Source organism: Rousettus aegyptiacus, unplaced genomic scaffold (genome assembly GCF_014176215.1).
Source record: "Rousettus aegyptiacus isolate mRouAeg1 unplaced genomic scaffold, mRouAeg1.p scaffold_m13_p_8, whole genome shotgun sequence".
NCBI classification, from domain to species: Eukaryota; Metazoa; Chordata; class Mammalia; order Chiroptera; family Pteropodidae; genus Rousettus; species Rousettus aegyptiacus.
The window spans coordinates 57,040,892-57,054,259 of NW_023416311.1; the positions used below are offsets into that span (position 1 = coordinate 57,040,892).

A 13,368-nucleotide genomic window follows, 5' to 3' on the forward strand; every position below is an offset into this window, starting at 1 on the left:
TAGCTTATCTAATTGTATCCACACTTAAAACAATATTCAGGTATATCTAATATCAATAGTAATAAAAAGCATATGATGTTGAGAATAAAATTTTTCTAGCCTTTCTTGTGTTCTAAATTCTCAAGGATTACATTTTATCATTAAGAACCTCAGAATAGATGTGTTTTGACATTCGGAAAGATGTAAAACAAATATGATATCCGGTGTCTATGCTAAAGAAATGTAACAACTCTAATATGACCAATTGAGCATTCAGTTACTGTCCAAGTTCATGGATCATAGTTTACTATTTCTTCCTAAGGCAAGAATTTGGGCCCTAGTATCAAAAGACACTAATAAAATGCTTGCATTTTAATCCGTGAAAAATTAAATCAACTACTATAATGTACCAAAACTTGAAGAAAAAAAGAAAAAATATATAAAAATTACATAGCTCAACCTGAAACTAAGTAGAAATATGTATGAAAGTAAATTTTCTCCAATGAAACAATTAGACTACACACTTCAAAAACATTCTCCCCTTCCTTTTTTTCCAGCGAATAATTTTATATATTTTTATAAAGCTTCAGCATTCTTAATTACCATTAATTTGCACAATTTGAGATATAGTCATTAGTTTTAACATTTCAAGGAAAAAATTAATGAAAAAAGGAGAATGGTAACTCCCTGAGAAGTTTATGTACTTAGTAAAGTTTAGTTTGTCTTGGAGTCTTTAAAAAAATTAAGTCCAGGATTTTATTCTAATTGCCATCCTGATCAAATGCAATATGTATGTGTGAATTCTAGATAAAAGATAAAATATTTCCAACTAATAAACATGAGACCCACTAATTGGACTGTCTAAAATTGATTTTACTGGGTTTAGATAAGGAAGACTTCAATAATAAGTTCCACTTATTTATTTTTAAATATAGTTTTAAAAACTCTGCTTTTGTGGTAAATTTCTAGACAAATCATAAATGTAAAGCACAATATTATAAATATTGTACTATTCACTGGTACCTGCTGGAAAAGTTAAATGCTTGTATTCTAATTATAAAAATTCTGATCTTTTGGAATAATGGGTTTTCTAAAACAATTTTTTGAAAATCAGCACTTGCTTTTAAACTGTTAAAAATGTCAATTTAAATTTTAAGAATTCCTTTCAAATATATCTTATAGTTACTTCTTTCAGTTTCAATTATTTTTTACTTTCGGCTATATATTCAACACAGAATCAGTTATGAAAAACAGTTTCAATGTAAAATAAAACTAGTCAATCTAGTAGTCTGAATGTGATTTATCGATATTCTGGATGTGATTTATCAATATAGTCTGAACATGATTTATCAATTTTCAGAATTAAATTTCTATAATGCTGAAAAAACGTCTTAATATTCAAAAGCAGCATCTTCCAGCAAGACTAGAAAGTTAGTAGATAGGATCAAACGTAAGTACTGCCTGACTTCTTCTAAAATGATGCACTCTTTTATTCTTAAAGTAATCAACTTGAATAACAACTGAGTTTCTCAGTCTGTTCTCTCAATGAAACAGACAATATACCACTGTCTGTATGCTTGGGTCCACAGACTTCTTTTGCGGGTCATTTCCAGAGGATGAAGCATTCACTAGACAAAACTTCAGTTCCTGAATAAACTTCGTTACAGTGGTAGATAACAACTGTATGAGCTGGGGGTATAACATAACTCCTTTGTTCCCAGCAGGCCACTGTGGTGGCATCTGATATAGTGGCAACTGATATCCAGTGATGACCTGAAGTGATGAACTTCCATAAGGAAGGTATATCTGAATACACTGAGTTATAGGATTCACATCATTGAATGCTGCATAAAATTTTAGTGTTTAGATTATTTCAGACACTCTCAAACTATGATGAATGAGGAGGATTAAAAACCAAAGGACATGGCTGCACATGATACGGATGTAAATTTTGTTTCCTGATTGAAGGGCCCAGTTTCAGCTTTTTACCATGGAAATTTATCTGTGATTCCACTATTTTCTGCACATCTGCATTATTATAAAAGGAAACAAATCCATAGCCTTTAGACAAATCAGTTCAATCCATGATTATCTTCACTTCTCTTACTGAACCATATCTAGTAAAGAAACTTCTAATTTCAGTGTTATCCATCCTAACATTAATTCCACTAACAAATATAATGTTTGGTATGATTTTGCCTTCAGGTAAAACATAGCCTTGGCTGGTTGTAGCTGATGAGAACCGGTGCTGGCCTCTCTGGAGGTGGTTGAGTTTGGAGTCTCAGAATTTGCAGCAGACTTATGTTCCAAATTGCTGATTCATTCCTTTGCTTTGTCTAATCTACTTTTGTTTCCCTCTAATGTATTCTTCATTTCAGTTATCGTACTCTTCATTTCTGACTCTTTTTTTTTTGTTGTTTATCTCCATTTTTATTTTCTGTCACTATGTTGAGATCATTGAATATCCTAATAACCAGTGTTTTGAACTCTGCATTTAGTACATTACTTGTCTCCATTTCATTTATTTTTTTCTCTGGAATGTCTGTGCCTGCAGCCACCCATTGTCTCACTCAGTCACAGTTTCTGCTAGTTTCCACAGCAAGAAGTTTGGGGGACTTCTTTCTCTGGCACTGGAACCCTGGGCTGGGGAGCCTGGTATGCAGCTGGGATTTTCTGCTCCTTAGTGGGACATTCAGAGACAAGATATCTTTCCCAATTTTGAAACATCACACGTGGATGTGGAACCCTCCCATTCCAGCCCATTCCAGGTCTTTGCTCCTACTACCAGCCTCAAGGTGGCTTCTTCTGTGTATCCTTAGGTATAGGACTTCTTTTCAGGTAGACCTCAGGTGATTCTCAGTGATGATTGTTCTATAGTTTAGTTGTAATTTTGATGTGGTCATGGGAGGAGTGAGCACATTTACCTACTCTACCAACTTGACCAGAGACAATATTTCCTTTTATAATATGTCCTCTCTAGTCTCAACAGCCAAGTTCTGAGTTATTTTTTTAAATGAGATAACTGAAAATTAAAAAAAAAAATTTTTAATTGACATAAAATTAATGTAATTTTCACTATGGACCTTAGAAAATATAAACAAAGGCATATTAAGAGAAACAAGATTTGCAACACCTAGGGAGAATCATTGCTAATTTTGGTGTGTTTGTACACACACACACATAGATACGTAACTCCAAATTAAGTTAATAGTATGTAGGCAGTATTGTATTTTGTTTTGGTTCTTTTTGCCATCAATTTTCTGTATATTTCCCCATATCGTTTCCTATTCATTGAAAACACAATGTTTAATGGGTTCATATTATTACTTCATATAGTTGTAAGCATACCTTATTTATTCACTAGCGCATGGGTGGATATTTATAGATGGTCTTTCCATTTTTTCTCTTACAGAGAGTTCTGTACTGAGGATCAATATCCATATTCTTTTTTTTTTGGTGAATTTCCTATTCTCTCCTAAGAAATAGAATTACTGAATCAATTAAAACACAATTAAAATTCTTTTGATGAATGTTGCCAAATTATTTACAAAAACTGGAGGCCAAAATGCTATTCCACATATTTTCAATTTATATTTTTGACTGCTCATTGAAGTTTGACTTTTTTATTTATTTGGCAATTTGTATTTATTATTTATATAATTTAATGTCTTCATTTTTCTGCTGTAAGAATTTAGCTTATGTATTGGGTTATTTATCTTATGTATTGGGTATTGGGTTATAAGAACTTTTTACTTATTAAGGATTTTTACAAGCATGCCAGATGTGAGTAAAAAAAAAGAGAGAGAGAGAGAAAGGACTTGCTTTTACAAGCTTTTTTTTTTTTAGACAGAAATTAAATAAGCAAAAACATTTGTTTTGCATAAAGCCATTTCTTTTCTTCTGACCTTTTAGATAACAATAGGGGTAGTAGGATAGAGAAGGGTGATGCTTTAGCTAATGTGACTGAAGTGTGATAAGCTTCTCCAATTTATCAAAGCTTTTTATTAAATACATATATCATTTTTTATTTAGGTCTTGCCCTCTTCTCAAATTTCTTCCTTTGTATTTTGTATTTTTTTGTTGTTGTTATTATAAATGGGATTTGCCTTTGCACTGTTTTCTAACTGGCTATAGCATGTAACTGACTCTTTTAATTATAGTGTCTATAGTTGGAGGAGTGGTGCCAATGTTAGTCTCAGAGTGAGCCAATTAACACATGGAGCCAATCAAAATCTCCTGTGATTTAGTCCCCAGGAATCTATCTTCCTAACTTCCTAAGCTCATGCTCAATGTGAAGATGTCTGAGTTAGAGAACCTTATGATGACCAAAAAGCTTAGCCTTTAAAAAGTACTTATGTGGATTGGTAGTTTATGTTTTGAAATTATACTATGAAACCTTCTATTTATCAAATATTTTAATTTGTATATTTTTGCATCTAACCAAGTTTAAGAAACTTTGAAAAGATATTTATACATTCTAAAAATACACTTAATATTGTCTAAGTTATATTAGTTTTTGAACTTATTTTCTTACAGATTTTTCTTTAAAGAAGAAGAAAAGTTTAATTCAACATGACTGGATAATGATGACCAAGACCAAGAAGCTATCTCTGTTTCGTGACTTTACACTTGACCAGGAAGGATGTGGATGGATGTATGAAAGGGGTCGTTAAGTGACTATTACTGTGGGAGCAATATCCAGGAAAAATCTTCCTGTCTTGCTGAGTATCTACCTATGTATTTTCATGGCACTAATTACTATGTGGGGATCCTGACATAGCACATTAGCCCAGGGACAACATGAGAATCAAGAAGAAACACTCACAATTCTCCTAAAGGTCTACCTATGGCTTGCAGTTTTGAAACTTTTTTTCTCCCATGCATTCAAAATATTAACTGCAATGTTGCATTGATATAATGTATTAAAAATTCTTTGGTATAATTAAATTTTCCTACTAAATTTGAAGACTTCAAATGTTTCATGTTTGGGGGTCAAGCCTATATGTTTATATTATATTTTTCACAGGTTTGGTTGAAAAAAATTTAAGGATATTAACAGAATATAAGAGAATATTGATGCCATGAGTTTCTTTTCTCCCTGTACACTAGAGATCCAACTTAAGGGTAAGGAAAAATGCTTGCCTTCCAATAGCCAGCCTCAAACCATCACCGAGTATACACCACGTACAGATTACTTCATCCGTATGGTCCCATGCCATTTCATACTTGACTATCATTGTGCTCAGTACCATGATGTAAAATAATTTATTTATCTGATGTTTCTTTACTGGATTATAACTCCGGAAAGGTAGGAAATTGGTCTTATTTTGCTTTGTGTCTTCTTTAAACCTCTGTATAGGAAAGGCATATGGTAATTGCTTATTGAATGAATCAATAATTCATTGAATAATCTTTTTATTTTGTTCTCACATTATTTCTGAACTTGATCAACATCAGAGTCAGCCAAATGCTTTTATAAACTGTTTAATTCTATAGTAAGTTACTAAAACTTAAACAATTTTCTGTTAAAAAAAATGGTTGTTTTCACTGTGCTTCTCTTCAACTTACAGGGTAAATTCACGTTTGATTTGATGAGTAAGTATATTTAGACACTTATCTGGCACACTTGAATAAATTCCTCTAAGATGATAGATCAGTGTACTGTTTTTAAGTAATAATATAGCATGTGGAATTTACTCTGACAGCTTCTAGCAGCAGCAATAGCTAACACTCATGTAACATTTACTACGTGCCAGGCTACTAGCTAACTTAAAACTACATGCCAGGCATGATTCAAAGACTTTACATATATTAATTTGTTTAATCTTCTCATTAGCACTTTGAAGTTGGTATTATTGTTCCCATCTCACATATGAGACAAATGAAGCTACAAGAAGTTAAATAAAGTACCCAAGGTTATGTAACTGGTAAGTGGTAGCTTTAGCTTTAGAAACTAGGCCATAGTCCTTTATAGCCTGTAATCCTGACCACCTATGCTAAATACTCTCCAAAGACTCTGCTATTTTGATCACATTTAAAACATTACCCAGAGGAGGAAAAATATATTAAGTGGTAAAGATAGAATTACAGAAATGTAACTTATGCTGAGTTCATTAAAATCAACATTAGGTCAGAAGAATTTATTAATGATAATAAACTCCTAGATTATGAATCATACATTTACATCCTAAATGAAAATTTTTGAGATGAAAAGTGGCACATAGAATACCCATTGCAGTCTGTAATGGTCAAAGCTAATCCAAAATCTTTGAACAAACAACACTGCAGGATCTGCAGTGTTCTTTTACATAGAAGTCTTTTTTTTTTTTCTTTTTCCCCCAGCCAAGACTAATTAATTAGTGCTAGTTAAGAAAGACTGTCCACCTGGGCTTTCACTCCTCTTCACACTCCCAAATTTCCCTGAATCTTGGCTAAGAGAAAGGGGTACCTGAGCCTGCCAGCCCATCCTTTGTACCTCTCAGTTTGTCCCCTGCCATCTGTCTGACAACATTGCTGCCTCTCACCTAACACTGCTCCCCACTTGGCCCCTAGCTTTTAGTTAACCTCACTAGCATGGCCATTCTTTAAAAGTCACTTCCATTCCTAACCAGATTTCATCTGGTTAGAAAAAAGTGGCATTTTAAAGCATTTTAATAACCAATAAGAATATAACAATAGTTTTATTCACATTGTCACAGGAATGCTATAAAATGAAGCAAAGTAGAAATCATTTTAAAGGGTGGTACAAAGAACCTTCTTATCTGCCAACTGTGTTTACCAGAAATGTATCTTCATTCAGGTTTGTCTAAAAGACTGTATTGTTACTCCTGAAGGATTCTATCAGATAGTACCAGATATAATTACATTAATATAAATTAATATCGACTTAGAAGGAGCTAATGTTTCTTGAGTTTTTACATTGTATGGTATGTGCTTATATATATTATTTCATTTGATCATCACCAATTATGCTCAGGTAGATGTTATCAACCTGTTTAAAAAAATACAGAAATATTACAAAATATTTCTCCAAAGTCTCAGAGTCAGTAGGTTGCAGAGGTGGGATTTGATGTTGGTCTTTTCTAACTCCAAATCTCAAACTCCTTCCACAATCCCATGATTAAAAAAAAAATGAGTTTAAAAGAGAGACTAGAGAAGCATTGAGGCCAGGCTCCCACCTGGGAGATTCTGGGACGCCAGAAGATAACATAAAATCTAAGAGAATCTTTGAATATTGACAAAAAGAGTGAAGAATAATAAGTTCCTAGGAAACTCAAGAATGTTCTCTCTTTGCAGTATTTCTAGAAGCTTAGTGTTTATGGTGGACTCAAGTAAGAGACTGGAAAAGAGTGTAAAGTGGATATTTGAGTGAGAAAACTCCAGCTTTGAAGATTTGTTTCCCCTATTCATATTTATTAGATTTCAACCTTTTAAATTCACACTCCAACTTTAAAAGGTATTGTTCAAAAAGTATTGGTTGCTACTAGATGAATGATAGTGAAGAAAGTGCTGATAGAAATAGAGAAGTGATTGTCAAATATTAGAAAGGTTGAATGTATAAGATTTAGCAACTCTTTGAATGTGAGGGAAAGAGGCGAGATTGCAATTACAGAGGCCCAGAGTTGTGAAACTGGATGATCCAAGAAGGGTGTTGGGTTCAGTTCGTGGTGCTTGTAGAGCATCTTGGTGGAGATGATCAGAGGGGAGTTTTGAAGAGAGAAAAAGCTTGTGATGTAGGTGATGGTTAATTTACAGATTAGCTTGTAAAGATAGTTAAAGCAAGTCTACTACAGGTGATTTTATAGGGAAAAAAAACATAAGAAGATTAGATAAAGGGACTAAGGATGGAAACTGGAAACTTCTGTTTAGGGGGCAGGATAAGAAGTAACAGTCTATAAAAAGGTCCTAAAAAGAACAATCTGAGATTGCAGTATCATGGAAGGCACTGGAGGAGAGCTATAGTGAAAAAGATTCTATGGAGAAGTTCAAGATAAGGATGGAAGAAAAAAAATCTTAAATTTGGCAGGTTATTATTACATCACTGAGACAGCAATACACTAGATTAATGGAGCAAATGGGAAAAGAAACAGGAAATGGAGGCTCCTTTTCTGAGAATGATCATTTGAGAAATCTAGCAGTCATGTGAGTACCATGTTTGCAGTCTTAACATTTGAAATAAAGAATCTAGGACAGAGAAAGAGAATGGAAGGAAGGGAGAGAGAGAGAGAGAGAGAGAGAGAGAGAGAGAGAGAGAGAGAGAGAGAGAAAGAGAAAGAAAAGAAAAAAGTATGGGACAAGCTCTCAGGATTGGGACGAGATAAAATGAAGTCACAATTGAATGAGCCTTATAATTCTTTATCTGCAATAGGAGGGAGAGATGAGAAGATACATGAAGAAGATGAGAGTTTGGGAGAAAAATGGGAGAGATGGTGAGTGAGAAAGTTCATTGCTACAGGTCTTGATCTCACTTAAGTAGAAGGTGAGATTATTTGTAGATAATAAGTGTGAGTTAGGTCTCTGTTCTTAAGGGAATGAAGCAAACTTATGCAAATGCTGTCAATTTAGAGATAAATTAAAGCATTATTAGGAGCAGTGAGTGGCTGGTTTGTGCTGAGTTTATGTTGGAACCAGTTTTATTATAGACCTCTCTCCAGAATAACCTAAGAAACCAAGAGCAGAAACATGGGTGTTTGAGGCTTACCAGAGTTAGGGAATTATCATACTCATTGCTTACTATTGCTGTTTTCAAACTTCTTTTCAGTACCTTCAAAAACTCAGCAAGCTATTTTTTTTTTATCTTTATTGTTTTTATCTACCAAATCCCATAACCCTTACCTGTTTCTATGATTTCAATACATGGGTTATAATCTTTCTCTTCTTACTTCTTAACATCTTCCTTCCATTGTTTCACAATGCAGATTAATAACATCATTGTTTAAAAGTCTTTTGACTTCCGAAGCTCTATTTCACTACCTAATTCTACCTAAGTAACCTACAAACACCCCTACATTTCACATGCCATCATCATTTTTCATAGCTGCTTCCCTACCATGATCTTGAGCTGTGGCTTCAGATTTAAGAATCTCAACTAGGGAGTAAAATTTATTAATTTAAAAGTTAAACAGCATATATTTTAAGCTGAAAAATAATAATTATTCTGTAAGACTGATCTTCCTACATTCAAAATTCTAATACAGTCTCTTTCTCTGAAAGACAATAAAACTGAATGTGTCCACTTTTTAAAATGTCCCTTTGAGTTTTAGTATGAGGACTATGTAATCTATTAAATAATAGTCACCACTGAATGAAAATCGACACTGCGATAGGTATTCAAAGCACATTCTGTCAACTCCTCATAGCAAAATCTCAGAAATACCAACATCATCTGGCTAATTATTACCATAATCATTATTTGAACAGTGATCTGACTCCAAAACCTAGGATTTTATCCCATAGTTCTCATACATAACATTCCACATATTACTTTGAAACTGTATTTAAATGACAGTGTAAATATTTCTAAAATTTTATTTATCTTTTAGACCTTAAGGTAATATAAATTGAATTAGGTATAAAATGACTATTTTTTATCAAAAACATAGGGCCTGTTGTTGTTCAGTTAGAATTCCAAGTCTGGAGCTTGAAGCTATGGAATCTTAGGAATTTAGACCAAAGTTTTATTAAGTCTCAGTTTCTTCATCTATAAAATAGGAAAAAAATAATACCACACATATAACATCAGGTTGTTGTTAAAACAATTAAACGAGGTAATATATGCAAAGTGCTTAGCACATGTGGAACAAAGTAACTACTCAATATATACCAGGTAACAATATTGCCATTATAATTATTATATCTCATTAATATTTTTCAAAATATTTTAAAGTATTTCTAATCATTAGTTAATTTTTCAGGCTCTCAGAATGCTCTATTGATATAACACACTATAACACATAAGGACATCCCTGACCAAAATATGTGTAGTAAGATACGGTCTATTTTTAACAGTGCTTTGGTTATCACCAGAGAAAGCTAATACTTTGATAGTATAGATTCTATTTTCCTAATTAAAAAAAAAAAAAAAAACTTTCTCATAATTTTTTTCTTCTGTCTAGATGGCAAAAAAAAAACAAAAACAAAAACAAAAACAAAACAAAACAAAAAACCAGAAAAGATTCTGACATTCTGGTATCAACGTCACACAGTACTAATTCCCATCCTCGATATTCCTTTAATGTACCATTTACAGAGCCATGGTTGGGAGGCTGGCTGCTTCGGCTCTCACATATCTGGCTCACCAAAAGTATTCCATCCTCATTGCCCACCACCTCATAACGAATCCCTAGTGGCGCTCTGTTAGGAATTAGGCTGTCATTCTCAAGTTGACACTCACTGCTTTTGGCAGCATTGTTTCTGGTGATGTGTTTGTTAAGGGGGCCATTTGCTGATACCTGATGAAGTATCACCAACATTAAGCCTCTTGAAAATGAGCTTGCTTTGCTAATATAAGGGCTGTGGAACCTCTGGGATTAGGGTGCATAGTAATGACTAAGTTTGGTTCCAGACCACCTGTCTGTGACAAAGGGCTAGGGACTTCAGACATCCCTGAGATACACTCTGCACAGGAAAAGAAGAAGGAAAGAAATATGCCTCTCTAATGCAGATTTCCTTTTGATTCCATGACAGTTTACCCCCAAGGGGCTCGCAGCCTGGCACTTTTTTGCAATGAGTATTTTGCTTGTTTTGCGTTGTCTCCAGATTAAAACTAACACCTTAACTAAGAGGTACAGTTTATCATGAAGATTAAAACTAGTGTAAAGTGATAAACTGGAGAATATTGCCTAAAATTTTATGAAGTTTATAACTCTAAAAACCTTTACATCAGTGGTTCTAAAAAAAAGAAAAGAAAAGAAAAGAAAGAAGGAAGGGAGGGAGGGAGGGAGGAAGGGAGGGAGGGAGGGAGGGAGGATGAATGGATAAATGGATGGAAGGAAGAAAGGAAGAAAAAAAAGAAAAAAGAAAGAATCAGAATCACTCATGGAACTTAATAACTCAAATCCTGGGCTTTATCCCTAGAGATTCTGATTTAATAGGCCTGACGTAGTGCCTAGAAATCTGTTTTAATATGTAATCTAGTCAATTCTGGTGCAGGTGGTCTTAAGAAAACACTCATGAAGCACTAATACAGAATTTCTAGAGACTTGTAATTTAATTTTTAACTGCCATTTTGGTTGGCCCTGTTGTAGCCAAACAATAAGATGCCAAAGAAAACTCTCCAAGTTTTCTATTCTCTTTACATGTATGGATTCTCATTCACATTTCCATCTGTTAATTCAATCACTCATTTAATTTTTATTTTGAATTGCTGGAGGCTTTACATTTCCCCTGCAGTTCCACCCTCCACCTCTCCAACTTGCTTGTGTCCCAGAGGCCAGAATCTATGAACTGCATCAATCAGTGTCCTCTGCTTTCAGAATGACAGTGGATAGTAAAGTCAGAATATTGACTTTTTTGTGCTTCTGAGAGAAGTTTGTCAGTGACTGAATTCCTTCTAGTTTGTCAATGGCTGAATTCTTTTACTCAAGCATTCAATAGGAGGCATTGTAGCTATAGCTCATACTGAATTCTGGTAACTGCCCCCTTCTCTTGCCCCATCAGACTTAGAAGACTAACAGCTTCTTAAGATTGTCTAACCCAAGATGCTTCACTATATCCCTTGCTGATTTCATGTAACTCTGTTCATACATCGTAAGAGCCCTGTGGTTAAACTCTCTTCTCTTACTCCTTTTGAGGGTGATATGCTTTTCCTGAGGGGATCCTGACCAACATATTAAGTAGCTTTATACCAGCTTCTGAGGTCTTGGAAAATAAAGCATGGTAACAAATAATTATTTTGAATTGAGATAGGTGCTACAGTAGAAGTATATACAAAGTGATAAGGAAACTTAGTGGAGGCAAAAAAGGAATCTGTCTTGGCAATTGGAAAAAATGTATAGATGCAGTGACATTCCTGTAGGTTCCTGAATATTATTTAGGAAGTCTTAAGGCAGGAATACAGAGGAGGAGCAATCACAAAGGGTCCCCTGAGACTCATGCCACTCCACTACTTCAGGTCACTATCATTTCTCACAAGGGCTAATGCTACAGTTTCCCTTCATTCTTTTTTACTCTCCTCCAGTTCATTCCCCACACAGCAGAGGAGTGATCTTGATAAAACATAAAGAGAATAATGTCAATGTATACGTATTTATAAATAAAAGAAAGATATTTCTAATTTATTTGTAGCTAAAGCTTGGAGTGCACAAGAGGTAGTGGTAGTAGTGGTGGAAAACAATGATGGACGTATTCTAAATAAGAACTGAAACACTGCAAAATTATGGAAGGCTTTAGAATAGAGGAGTGACATAATCAAATCTTTATTTCAGAACTCTGGAAGCAATATGAAAAATGAACTATAAGAAGAAGAGACCAGTGAAAGGAAATCTTATAGGAGCCTCTTCTCACATGATAGGATTCTCACTGATCTTGTAAAAGTGATTTTGTTATCCATTGGAAATAGTCTCAAAAACAGATCATTTTCCAGAACATTATCTTCTAGTAAAGAGTATAAAAATCCCTAGTGACAATACACACCTAAGGTTTCACAATTGCCTAAGCCTATTGTTCTGAGATAATGTAAAAATTCAAAATTGCTTTAATGTTCTATTATAGAGAGAAATTTGCCATAAAAGAATATTCACACCTCAAATTTTTCTTAGCAATCTGATAATTATAACAAATCCAGGTTTTAGAATTTTTATTTTTCCCCATACAGTATTAAATTATTTATTTACCAACTAATTTTGGCATAGATATTAAATGCATATTGTGATCATGGAAATTTAGGCTATTATATTCTTATGAAAAACACTAAATGTAAAATACTGAGCATGCATTATTTCTGAATGCATTTGATTATTTACTTAAAAAATACAGGAAAAGTTTCTATGTATTTACTTTCAGTGTAATGGAAAAGAATATATTTCCTGTCAAAAAATTCTCTTAAATGAATCTGATTTCATATATTGAAAACTCAAGTACAGAGAGGATAGTCTGACTGCTAACAAGGGAAACACTAAAGGTCTATAGAATTAAAATGATGGCACGCCTCTAAAAAACAAATAAAAAATAGTTAAGTACAAAATTAGAGGAAAGAGGTAAAGGGTAAAACAAAATTTAATTGATCCAATCATGTGTTATAAAATCATATTATAAAAATCTTTTCTTATGTGAAAATATTGATTTCATTTTTATGTTTATGTGGTTTTTAACAGCAGCTTTCTTAATATGTAATTGACATAATATAAACTGAATATATTTAAGGTAAACCACTTGAAAAGTTTTTGTGCA

General features: G+C 33.5%; 1 pseudogene; it reads right to left on the reverse strand.

The window, feature by feature from the left end:
- Positions 1-1,410: 1,410 nt before the first annotated feature.
- On the reverse strand, positions 1,411-10,451 carry LOC107510982 (annotated as a pseudogene).
- Positions 10,452-13,368: the final 2,917 nt, after the last annotated feature.